At 40.6% G+C, this 12,840-nt stretch overlaps 1 protein-coding gene across 3 annotated transcripts in view; it reads left to right on the top strand.

Annotated features, from left to right (window-relative positions):
• Positions 1-208: 208 nt before the first annotated feature.
• The window catches only part of LOC134226139 (FMRFamide receptor), a 371,866-nt gene continuing 359,234 nt past the window's right edge, over positions 209-12,840 (top strand). For all 3 annotated transcript variants that reach the window (XR_009983402.1, XM_062706718.1, XM_062706719.1), the window contains exon 1: positions 209-708. The gene's annotated coding sequence lies outside the window, so the exon portion shown is untranslated. The remainder of the gene's footprint in view (positions 709-12,840) is intronic.

Raw genomic sequence — 12,840 nt, 5'->3', positions numbered from 1 at the left:
AAAATTTGAAGGGTATTTTTGATTGCCGATTCTCAATAAACTATGATTTGTTCAATGCGCTAATAGTACACAATGAAAACTAGGAACTCTAAAATACGTGCTACATACAACTTACATAGTTACAGTAAGTAGTTGGGCTGGTGTGTAAATTAGATTTGAAAACCAAGCACTACCTACTACGACGGGAATTAGCTCACTACCCTAATCAAGAGTTTTTTGACGGTCGTCGATGGTCGACGGCGCACGATGTTTGATATTCGAGAAACAAAGCGCGAATTAAAAGTGTCCCACGATGTTTCAGAATGTTATTGATGCGACGTTGGTGGTGTTGTTAATTTTGCCGTTGCCGGTGGGTTTGCACCGATTTGTACTAAGTTCTGAATTGGTGTGAAAAATTGTCTATTTTTACCGAACCCTGTTGAGTAGCACGAAGGGGGAAGAAATGTGAATTTGATGTGATGTGAAGCAGTATAAAGAAGAGCACCAAAATAATTCAATAATATCGCACCAGCAGCAGCAGCAGCAGCCATCGGACCGTGGAAGGCGAGGCAAGCCAGGAAGCATCCGTTAGTTGTCTAGGAAAATCACTGTGAAAATGTATTTATGTAAATGTATTTAGACGACGACGCTGTGATGTGATGTATTTTAAAATAAGTTGCTTGTTGGTGGATGAAAACGTGGAGTGTCCGGCGGCAGCGACAGTGAACGGTTGGTATCTTGATTTTTTTTGTTTTCAAGGTTGTCCAATTATCCATATGTGTCTGTTTCAGAGGGAAAACACTGTCGTAAAATTGTCCCCCGCAAAATCGGAATCGGAAGTTTCGGTTTGTTTTTCTTTTCTCTTCCCAAGAAACGACGATCGAAATTCGATGTTCTGGTAGGAAGTGATACGCTTTGTTTAAATTAAAACTTATTTGTGTAGAAAACGGAAATGAATATAAATGAATGTGAATCACGGCACCTATCTATTTACTTGACAGTGAATATCTGTCTGCGACATTCTTAACCGTTTTTGCCTTTTTCGTATACTAAGTAGGGGAACTGTTCCGTTTTCCATCTCACTGAACAAATATTCATCTCATGGCAAAACAGAGAAATACAGCACCAATCTTGTCGCTTCTTTTTGCTAGCATGCGTGCTCACGTACCTTTTCATTGCTTTGTTTTTGATGGGATGGAAATGGGAGCTTTGAGATGAAGTGCCGAACCGTTCCCCTATATGTAAAGGCTATATGATCATTCCAATGCAAAACTTTCGATAGAAGGCTCGGAAACTCATAGTGTTTTATACCAATCGACTCAACTTGACGAATTGAGTTGATGTCTGTTATGTATGTATGTATGTATGTATGTATGTATGTGCGTATGTGTACCAAATTTTGTAGCCCTCCTTTTTGGAGCTTAGCATTGGCCAGATTTCTCGAATGTTCCATTGACGGATAATCCTGTCCGATTGTATGCTATTGAAAATTGGCCAAATCGGACTATGGGATTGGGATGGTCAAAATACTATTTCTTATGCTCAAAACACGTATTTTTTAGTATTTTTTTGCACGAGAAAGGCATCAACACCGGTAGACGGATTTATCTGGATTGCATTTTTGTTTTCTCGTATGGATAATTGTACATTGAACGACACATGACACGGGTAAACTTTCGTTCTACGTCCAATTTTTGAACCATGGACGCTATGTAACTTATGGATGAATAGGGGATTGTAAAAAATCACTTTCCCTAAAGCCCAGATTTCACTTTCTTATTTCTTACTGTTTTGAACTTTCCTATTCCGTTCAGAAGATGCGCTGACTGCCTATACCGGTTTCAATGATTGCACAGTCCTCAGAGATCTTAAATTGTCGGTGCATGTGAAGATGTAGTCGTACACTGAATCAAAATATAAATAGGTTAGGGTTCTTTCACAAATTACGTTACGCTAAATTTGATGATTTTGGACCCCCTCCCTCCAACACGTAACACTTTTTGTATGGAAGGTTCAATTTTGTGTATGGACCGTAACGCTTGGCCTGACTCCCTCCGTCCCCCTACAGCGTTACGTAATAAGTATAATATCAATCAGATGATTTTAAACAGACCGTCATTCAACTCTATAGTTCATAAAATTCAAGTAAGTCGAATGCATATTCTATTCATATTCTTTCATATTATATTATGTCGGGGTTCAGCGAAACCGCACCAAGCACCATTTTGACTGACTTCTACCATTTTGTTCGTAAAATGAAAACGGTAATGAATTCATATCATTTCATTCGTACATTTGTTATTGAATATCCTCAGTTATAGGGTGGAAAAATATATCCTATGGGGCCGTACACATATTACGTAAGCACTGATGGGGGGAGGGGGTTCCGTCATTTTCTTACGCACCATATAAATAAAAAATCATTTGCATGAAAAAAATCTTACCTTGGGGGAGGGGGTCAACAAACCCAGAAACAGATAACACTGAATCAAAAATTTGACGCCACAATACACGGTTCGAGGCCGCATCTCTTCATCCTCGAATGCGCCCCACGCTCGCCAAGTCGTTCTGCACCTGGTCTGCCCACCTCGCTCTCTGGGCTCCACGCCGTCTTGTACCTACCGGATCGGAAGCGAACACAATCTTTGCACGGTTGCTGTCCGACATTCTTGCAACATGCTCTGCCCATCGTACCCGTCCGGCTTTAGCTATCTTTTGGATGCTGGGTTCGCCTTAGAGCTGGGCGAGCTCGTGGTTCATTCTTTGCCACCATACACCGTCTTTTTGCACACCGCCAAAGATGGCGCTAAGCACCCGTCTCTCGAATACTCCGAGTGCTTGCAAGTCCTCCTCGAGCATTGTCTATGTTTCATGTCCGTAGAGGACAACCGGTCTATTAGCGTCTTGTGTATGACACATTTGGTGTGGTGGCGAATCTTTTTTGATCGCAGTTTCTTCTGGAGCCCGCAGTAGGCCCGACTTTCACAGATAATGCGCCTTCGTATTTCACGACTAACATTGTTATCAGCCGTTAGCAAGGATCCAAGGTAGACGAATTTCTCGACCAAATCGAAGGTATTTCCGCCATCTATCGTAACACTGCTTCCCAGGCGGGCCCTGTCGCGCTCGGTTCAACCCACTAGCATGTACTTTGTTTTCGAAGCCTTCACCACCAGTCCAACTTTTGTTGCTTCACGTTTCAGGCGGGTGTACAGTTCTGCCAACTTTGCAAATGTTCGGCCGACAATGTCCATGTCATCCGCGAAACAAATAAATTGACTGGATCTGTTGATAATCGTACCCCGGCTGTTAAATCCGGCTCTCCGCATGACACCTTCTAGCGCAATGTTGAACAACAGGCACGAAAGTTCATCACCTTGTCTTAGTCCCCGGCGCGATTCGAACGAACTGGAGTGTTCGCCCGAAATCTTCACATGGTTTTGCACACCATCCACCGTTGCTTTGATCAGTCTGGTAAACTTCCCAAAGAAGTTGTTCTCGTCCATAATTTTCCATAGCTCCATAGTCATATGCTGCCTTGAAATCAACGAACAGATGATGCGTTGGGACCTGGTATTCACGGCATTTTTGTAGGATTTGCCGTACAGTAAAGATCTGGTCTGTTGTCGAGTAGCCGTCAACGAAGCCGGCTTGATAACTTCCCACGAACTCATTCACTAATGGTGAGAGACGACGGAATATGATCTGGGATATCACTTTGTAGGCGGCATTAAGGATGATGATCGCTCGAAAGTTTTCACACTCCAGTTTGTCGCCTTTCTTGTAGATGGGGCCCTGTAGATAACCCCCTCCTTCCACTCCTCCGGTAGCTGTTCAGTTTCCCAGATTCTGACTATCAATTTGTGCAGGCAAGTAGCTAGCTTTTCCGGGCCCATATTGATGAGCTCAGCTCCGATACCATCCTTACCAGCTCCTTTATTGGTCTTTAGCTGTTGGATGGCATCCTTATTTTCCCTCAAGGTCGGGGCTGGTTGGCTTCCATCGTCCGCTGACCTGACGTAGTCATCTCCTCCGCTTGACTTTCACTGCCTGTACTCTCAGCGCCATTCAAATGTTCCTCGTAGTGCTGCTTCCACCTTTCAATCACCACACGTTCGTCCGTCAAGATGCTCCCATCCTTATCCCTACACATTTCGGCTCGCGGCACGAAGCCTTTGCGGGATGCGTTGAGCTTCTGGTAGAACTTGCGTGTTTCTTGAGAACGGCACAGATGTTCCACCTCATCGCACTCCGCTTCTTCCAGGCGGCGTTTCTTCTCCTGAAAAAGGCGTGTCTGGTCTCCGCTTTCGTCTATGACGTTCCACGTTCTGCCGGGTACCTTGCTGCAGCGCGACCGTCCGTTCTGCGTCCTTCTCCTCCAGAATCTGTCTGTATTCTTCGTCAAACCAATCGTTCCGTCGACTTCGTCCCACATTGTTCTCCGCTGCGTCGTTAATGGCTGCTTTGACTGTATTCCAGCAGTCCTCAAGAAGGGCCACATCGAGCTCACCCTCTTCCGGCAACGCTGCCTCGAGATGCTGCGCGTAAGCAGTGGCGACATCAGGTTGCTTCAGTCGCTCTAGGTCGTACCGCAGCGTTCGTCAATACCGAACATTGTAGATAACGGATAATTTTGGGCACAGTTTCATCATCACCAGATAGTGAAGTCGATAATGTCGGGGAAGTACCGTCCATCAATCAGAACGTGGTCGATTTGTGATTCTGTCTGTAGTGGTGATCTCGTGTACCGATACGGGTGGATGTGTTGGAAGTAGGTGCTGCGAATGGCCGTTGCCCGTTAGCCGTGCAAATAATGCAGCTCAACCTCAATCTTTGTGCGGCCGCCCAGCAGTTTCTGTGGCAGATTTACGCGGATAGATTCATTTTTCGCTAAAACTATTTATATTTTTTTAAAAACTGTTGTTCCACAAAATTGTTTGAAAGAGTTAGGCCATAATTATGGTGCTACAAAAAATAGGGAGGCCCAGCATATTAAAAAAATTAGAAATATTTTTATTTCTTGGAATATTGACATGTTATGTTTTACAAAGTTTTAGCGCTGCTTATTCCAATCAATTTTTCTAAAAAAACTTTTTCTGTAGCTCTTAAGTTGGCTTATTTAGAGTAATTGTACCTAATTGGATTAGGGTGTTCCAAGCGGGCTTGGTAGTCATATGGCTACTGCTTCTGCCTTATACGCAGGAGGTCGTGGGTTCAATCCCAGGTCCGTTCCATTCTCCTACTTTTGTATCTTTCTCTTTATTTCTCATGTTCTAGCAATCGCTAGAACTGGAAATGGACTTCCATACCGTTTCCATTACTATTCCTATACCTTCAACTTGAGTATTCTAACAGTAATCTGCTAGAATTAGAAATGAACTATAGAGCTCGTTTCCTACATCCAATTAGAAATTCCATCAGTTACCTTCTCCTATCTATCACATTGGCAGCTCGTTAACCAAGACGGACCTCTGCCTCTCCAACCTAACCCAGAAATTCCAACAAATTCCGCATGAACTCGTGGCAAGTGCAGAGGTATATTCGGCTTGCAGTGGGTAGAGATGTCATAAAATCCCGATTAATCGATTAGTAACTAATCGATCACTTTCGATTCTTGTCGATTATTGAATCGATTAATCTTTGGATAGTAATCGATTCAAAATTAATCGATTATCACAAAGATGAATCGATTAATCGAAGTAATCAATTAATTTGCGACATCCTTATGATGTCGTAAAATCCTGATTAATCGATTAGTAACTAATCGATTACTCTAGATTCCTCTCGATTATTGAATCGATTAATCGTTGGGTAATAATCGATTCAAAATTAATCGATTATCACAACGTTGAATCGATTAATCGAAGTAATCGATTAATTTGCGACATCTCTAGAAGTGGGCGAGTGATTGCATCATCATTTCCTCCCCCTTCCCTACATTGACTTGCATTCTGACGTGGCAGGCGCCAGTATGAACTAACAAATGAGATCACCAGTACTTGTCGAAGATGTGTGCTAGTCCCAAGCAAACATCTGTTGGTTCCCTGTGCAAGAACAGCTGATCTGGTCATAATGGAGTAGCAACTACGAGCAGTCAATCAAGCTCAAGCTCAAGCTAATTGGATTAGGGTGTGCCTAAAAAAAAAACTACTACTATACTACTTAAAAACTACTACTACTGATCTACTTTTTTGTTTTAGATTTCTCGAAAAAGTCGTCTTCAGGTGACTTTTAGAGCACAAAAAATTAACTTTTTATGGGTAAATATGATCAATTGATATCTCCGGTTAGGGCAGACCAAAACATATATTTACATGGTATTTGAAAGAGAAATTCATTTTCCTTATTATGTCAAAAAATTGGAGATATGTTATTTTGTTATCTCAAGTTTTACCAATTTTACTAAAATCATGTTTTTTTTTTTTAAAATAAATTGTATAACTCGACAATGGAAGAAGATATCGACGATATTCTTATAGCAAAACACGCGTTTTGAAAAGCCCCAAAAGTCTTCAGAATGTGACAAGGGACGCAACAAGCTATGCAAGTCGGCGAAGTTCGCTCTACAAGGCAATCAAGGAAAACGAAAAAGCCTGCTTCGACTGGTCGGATGTGATCCCTTCTTTAAAAATAAGTGCTTGCCTGGATTAAGAGAATGGTGGATGCAATCTCGCTTGCTCGGATTAAGGCAATGGTGGATGTGATCATTTATTTAAAAGTAGGTCGTTGCCTGGATTAGGTCAATTGTGGATGTGATCCTTTATTTAAAAGTAGGCGTTTGCTCAGATTAAGGCAATGGTGGGAGTGATCCCTTCTTTAATAGTAGTCGTTTGCATGTCATTTGACTAATTTGTTCATAATTTTCTTCAGAAGCCAAATTTATTCCATAATTTTATATGTAGTCATAACGCTAGAGTAAGGCTACATTTTTGTCCAAGGGTACATTGCTCTAAATATTACATATGAGGCTAGATAGTGTAATTTCTCCAAAATGTCACGTGTCATTTGACATAATGTCATTTGAATGACATTTTGCCTCTCACGCCTCAGATTACATATTTACAGCAATGTCTTGTTAGACAAAGTTGTAGGCACATTTAAGCGCTATAAGTTCGTCATACCTCAGGAATGATGGCTACCTTCAGAAAAAAGTTCTGGGAAAATTATACAACCGAATGCAAATGACATTTTACAACACTGGTCGCTTGTTTGAATTAAGGTAAAGGTGAATGTTATCACTTCTTTATAAATAAGCGCTCTACTGGGTTAATGAAATGGTGGATGCAATCTCTTTTTAGAAGTAGGCACTTGCTCGGCTTTTCCCGGCATAAGGCGATGGTGGGTAAGATCCCTTCTTTAAAAATAGGCGCTCGCCCGGATTAAGACAATGGTGGATGTAACAACTTCTTTAAAGGTATGCGCTTGCTCGAATGGATGTGATTTCTTGATTTAAATGCAGGCGTGTTCTCTGGATAAGGCGATGGTGGATGCTCACCCGAATTAAGGCAAGGGTGGATGTGATTCTTTCATTGGAACCAGGCGCTTGCACGGATTAAGGCAAGGGTGGATGTGATCACTTCATTAAAAGTAGGAGCTTGCCTGGATTAGGGCAATGGGAGATGTGATTCCTTCTTTAAAAGTAGGCGTTTGTCTGGATTGAATCAATGGTGGATACGATCCCTTTTTTAAAAGTAGGCGTTTGCCCATTTTCAAAAGTAAAAGTGATTTTTTTTATCGAAATAGAAGGTTGTCCAGAATACGGCAATGGTAGATGTTATTCGTCCTTTAGATGTAGACGTTTTCCTGGAAGAAGGTGATGAATTTAATCCCGGGCGTTGGGTCGTGGTAAGGCAATGGTGGATGTGATTCCTTCGTTGAAAGTAGGCGTTTGGCCGGATTGAGACAATGTTGGATTTGTTTCATTCTCCAAAAGTAGGTACCGGAACCAAACAAGGAAAATCGAGACTCTCTTTTTGGATGTAAGCGTTTTCCTGGAATAAATCAATGACGGATGTGATCCCTTTCTCGGAAATAGTTCTACTAATTTGTTTGTCTATCCTTCCGAAAAATGTCTATCAGTCTAAATCTATCAGAACATATCCTCGATCTACTCTAACTCCTTCTCTTTAACATTTCCAAAGTATGCCTAATGTCCGTTATGCCAAATGGCGTTATGCCAAATGACCTAATTTGATAGTTGATTGATAATAATGGTTACTTCTTTACGTTAGTTGTGTCGCGTTGCGTTCACTCCGCAGTTACTGTGTACGTGCTTCAATTGGTACTGCATGAGACGCGTCTTAAGCTTTCGCATATGAACGAAGTAGGTGATGCGCTTTCCCAATAGGGCACTGCACGGACTGCTTTGTCTCTTTCTCGCTGCAAAGAAATTAGAAAACAACAAGGCCAGTAAACGTCAAAAGTTGATGTTTCCGTGCAGTGCCCAATCACGCGCCTCCGGCTAGTTGCTGTGTGCCTCATGTGAAGCGCATGTGATTCGTCTCACACGCTCGTCGCATGAGCTGATCACCTAGTGACCGAGCGCTAGGAAAAATAAACAAGGACAATTCAATTGTATCTAGGGCAAATGATCCCATAGTCGTGTTCCTATAGTTGCGCCTTTGCTCCAATAGTTGTGGTAGTGTTCCTATAGTTGCGAGTCCCATAAGGAAACAATGGAATTCGCAACTATAGGAACACGAATTAAAAAATACCGCAATTATTGGAACAATGTACCAATTGTTGGAGTTGTCATTTTAGGATAGAATACATAGAATACATGAGACGGAAGCATGTTTCCATTAAAATAGATGAGGAAAACTATCTAATGTATATCCAAGGTGAGCGAAATGAGTATTGGAATAATTGGGAGAATGAATAGTGCTAGAATGTGTTTAGTTCCTCCACTATTGGATCATTTACCCTACCACCGATGCAGTTTTGTTGGAAGTACTTGCAGCAGGTTCAGATCTAATTTTCGACCATTTTTTAACGTAGTTTTTGTTATTGAAAACGTCGTCCATAAGGTGTGTGCGTGAAATTCTTATTTCGAATAACGATTTCAAATGCTTTTTGTAGCTTCCAATATACAAGCTCGACGTAGTAATTGATAGAATTGAAGAGTTTCTTTTCTAATTGCATTTTACGAATCATGCACCTTGATTAGTGCATCACTTTTCATCGTAAATAGACTTCGTTATCATGCTTTCCATAGAACCCAAGACCAATCGGAAATGGACTCAGAACGACGCGGCATATGTACCCCGTTCATCAAGTTAGCTCACATTTAATATAAAAACACATCATCTTAGACATAGACGGTATGCTCATCGGTGTTAAGATCGATTTGGCGAGTCAAATGCATGTCATGCTGCAGCAAATTCAACCGACGAAATATTGACACCACCCCTACAACTCTGCGGTATTGATGTACGGAGAATTTTGTCGGTGTCAATCGATTATGCCAGTAACATGAAAGCAACATACAAACGACTTGCAGACCATTCAACAGTGGTGAAATATGTTAATGTATACATCAACAAAAAGTTGAAATATATTGTTCTCTGAATATGCTCTAACCATTTTTCCTAATAAATATTTTAAAATCTACAAATAGGGTAGAGAACCATTTGGGCAGCACCTTTTATTCCCGTTAGCAACTTTTATTACTCGAGCGTATTACAACCGAATTACAGTCAAATTTCACTCGTTGGGCTATCTTTAGATGGGCTACGATTTAGTTGGGCGCCCGTTAGTTGGGCTGTAGCCCACTTAAAACGAAGGTGGACGTCAAATTATGACATCAACGGCAGTTTTTTTTTATTTTTCGCAGTTGGCAGCTCTGAATTTCTATTGTATTCGTTGATTTGACAGATGAAATCTCAGTCCAACTAACGAAAGTCTTTCACTAGATGGGCTACGAGTTTAGCCCAACGAGCGAAAGTTGACTGTACTTGTTTTTTAGTACATGGTTAGTTTCTGTCGATATCTAGTGATGTACAAACAATCAAGCCATTTGGTTGAAACGCGGTCGAGTTACTAACGTTGCGGACAGGAATAGGGGGTGCTGCCCAAATGGTTCCGCCTCCTACCCCTGATAACCTTATCCAGCAGATTATTGTATTTTTTTAAAATGTTTTTACGCCAGTTTTGATGGTATGTATATCAACTTTCCAAAGGGGTTGATACACTTTTTTGAACTATAACGTACGATCATTTAAAAATGTTTAACATTTTGATGGAAATCCTAGCTGCTGTACCATTTTTACCACAGATTGTGTTTCTTGCAACTTAGGCGGTTCTGATATAAAACTGATAATATCCTAAATCAAAAACACTATCTTACATTACATTTCCATATAATACCATTCATATAATCGTGGGACGATGGAGTCAAAGTACAAGACTTAACTCAATTTTTACTTCAGTAATTTTTCATTATTAAAAAAACCCGATTTAACCTTCGGGGATTCGCACCTTTGTACAAAGTAAAATAGCTTCAAAAAAGCATTTTTCACATTCACAACAGAGGCGGGACTACGAGAACGATCTAGGACCAAAAGAATCCCGGAAGGTTAAATCATAGACATACAATGACCCCAATATGGGAATTGGAAGCTGGTTTCGGATTGAGGCAGTTCACTTACTTAAATATACGATTGAGAGCACAATGTCATTAGTTTTCATCATAAAATTTGTGTTAGTAAACTAATGAAAACAGGAATACGAATGACAAACTTCAAAATAGAAGATGAGGAAGCGCGCGGCGACGAGCGTGGGGCACGCGCACTTGAATTTTTTGGTTGTCACATTCAAGTAACGCGCGAAATTTTGATTAATGCGTCCCTTGAGTACTCAGACTTTGATTCTTATGTGCTATGCGCTGGTATAGTAAGAGTCTCAGTAGCACATTTTTGTACGTATGAGAATAAAGTAGCTCTGGTTTACTCTGATCGGCGCCCACCGATAACATCGTCGGAAGAATATGCCAGAACGCAGGGCAGTTGAGTGCTTTCGCAAGAGTGACGACCAGGATAGCCGAATTTCTCTTGCGGTATGATTGATCCACAACCGCGGACTGTTCGAGTTGTTACGTGGAGCCAGATGCAGTATATTAGTAATATAGCTCACTTCGTTAGGCATAATGTACGTTAGGCATAATTCTGCCTTCTTCATATCAAAAACTGTTCTTTGAAACATTTTATGCTGAACGTCCATTATCCCTAACGTCCTTATGCCTAAGGGGGTATACCCTGTCAGCACAATCACATCGCAACAAAGGGTTACTAACGCCTGAAATCGCCAAGGGGTGCCATAATTACAAAAATACACTAATTATGTTATATAATTTGAACTACAAAAACATATATTTTCAAACTAAGATATCGAAAGGAGGTCATAGGATGATTTCTAGCATTTTATGGACAAATTATATTTAAAACTTTGATTGTAACGTTTTTCGTGGGTTTTTGGAGAACAAAAAAAAATCATGGAGGCGAAATACCTGCACGCAAAAAAAAAGCGTTCATGAATTCGTGAACTAACAAGTTCACGGTGTATTTTTTCGTGAACAACAGTTTTCTTTTTTTCTTTTTTCACGTTTTCTGGAACGTTCTTGAAAACGTGACTAGTGTTCCCAAATCCATGAATTAAATCACGGTGTATTTTTGCTGGTTCACGAATTCGGGAACACTTTTTTTTGCGTTTGTTAGCTATAGCGGTTCTTAGAGAACAGCGAACCACGCGTCCGCTCGGTTCGAAGTGGTTATGAATCAAATGTGCCAAGTAAGATGGACTTTGAGTCGTTTTATGGAAACATTTTTTTGTGGTACAATTACATAAAAAAAATCATACATATACAATTAATATGTATTACCGTTTTGGCTCAAATTCCGAACATGACTCATATTCCAAACACTGGCGTTTTAGCGCCATAAAACTAAAACTTTCATTGGTTTTCCGCACAGAGGATCAAGATTACAAACGAATTCAAGCTCCTGTGCAAAAAAAAAAATACACGAATTAAGACAAAATGGCCGTTTGAAAGCGAGTATTCGGAATATGAGTCATGTTAGGAATTTGAGTCAAAACGGTGCATGCGTGACTCGAAACAGTATTGCATAGCGTTCTTCCTTACTGTGCAGCTAAATGAAAAATGTTTACATGGCAAAATAATTTTCATTCCATTATTTCCGTCACAATCGACATGGCTACAGCGAGGAGAAAAACTTATAACAACAGACAAATGCTGAGAAACCAAAGCTCCTGGGTTTCTTCTACCAAAAACTTCGTCGCACTATTGCGCCACGCTAACTACAAATTCCACTTGGAAAAGAACTTTTAATTAAAAAATATCGCCATCAGCGAACATTGTGGAGGCAAGAGGTCCCGCTCAGACAAATAAACACATTGTGACACGAATTTCTCGAATCGTCACTTCGGTTCAGTATTTCACCAATCTGCAACGCGAACCATTGCACAGCGGCTTAAAAAGGCATTTCTTTCCTGGTGTAATCATTGTCTCGTTAAGCACTCGCACAGTTATGAGCAGCGAGTTCATTACGCCATGATGAGCTTTAGGATTCTTTTAGCTAAAGACCAAATAATTCATCGAAAAATGAGAAAGTTGGATTTAAACTAAATCATACCTGTATAATGGTTATGCTATGTAGTCCTGAGCTTTGGGATGAGTTCAAATCTATCTCGTGGCCAAATTCTCCTAAAATAATCAAATCATTCTCGTACCAAAATTCTACCAAAAGAATAATAATGAAATTTATCCAGTATAACATTTTTGAAATGGAAAGACGGTATTGAAATTTACTACAAAAATATAAAAAGCGAGTCGTCACCCTTCAGACT

Source organism: Armigeres subalbatus, chromosome 3 (assembly GCF_024139115.2).
Source record: "Armigeres subalbatus isolate Guangzhou_Male chromosome 3, GZ_Asu_2, whole genome shotgun sequence".
NCBI lineage: Eukaryota > Metazoa > Arthropoda > Insecta > Diptera > Culicidae > Armigeres > Armigeres subalbatus.
Note: the sequence above shows the minus strand (reverse complement) of the source record. Positions and strands in the feature narration are given on the sequence as shown.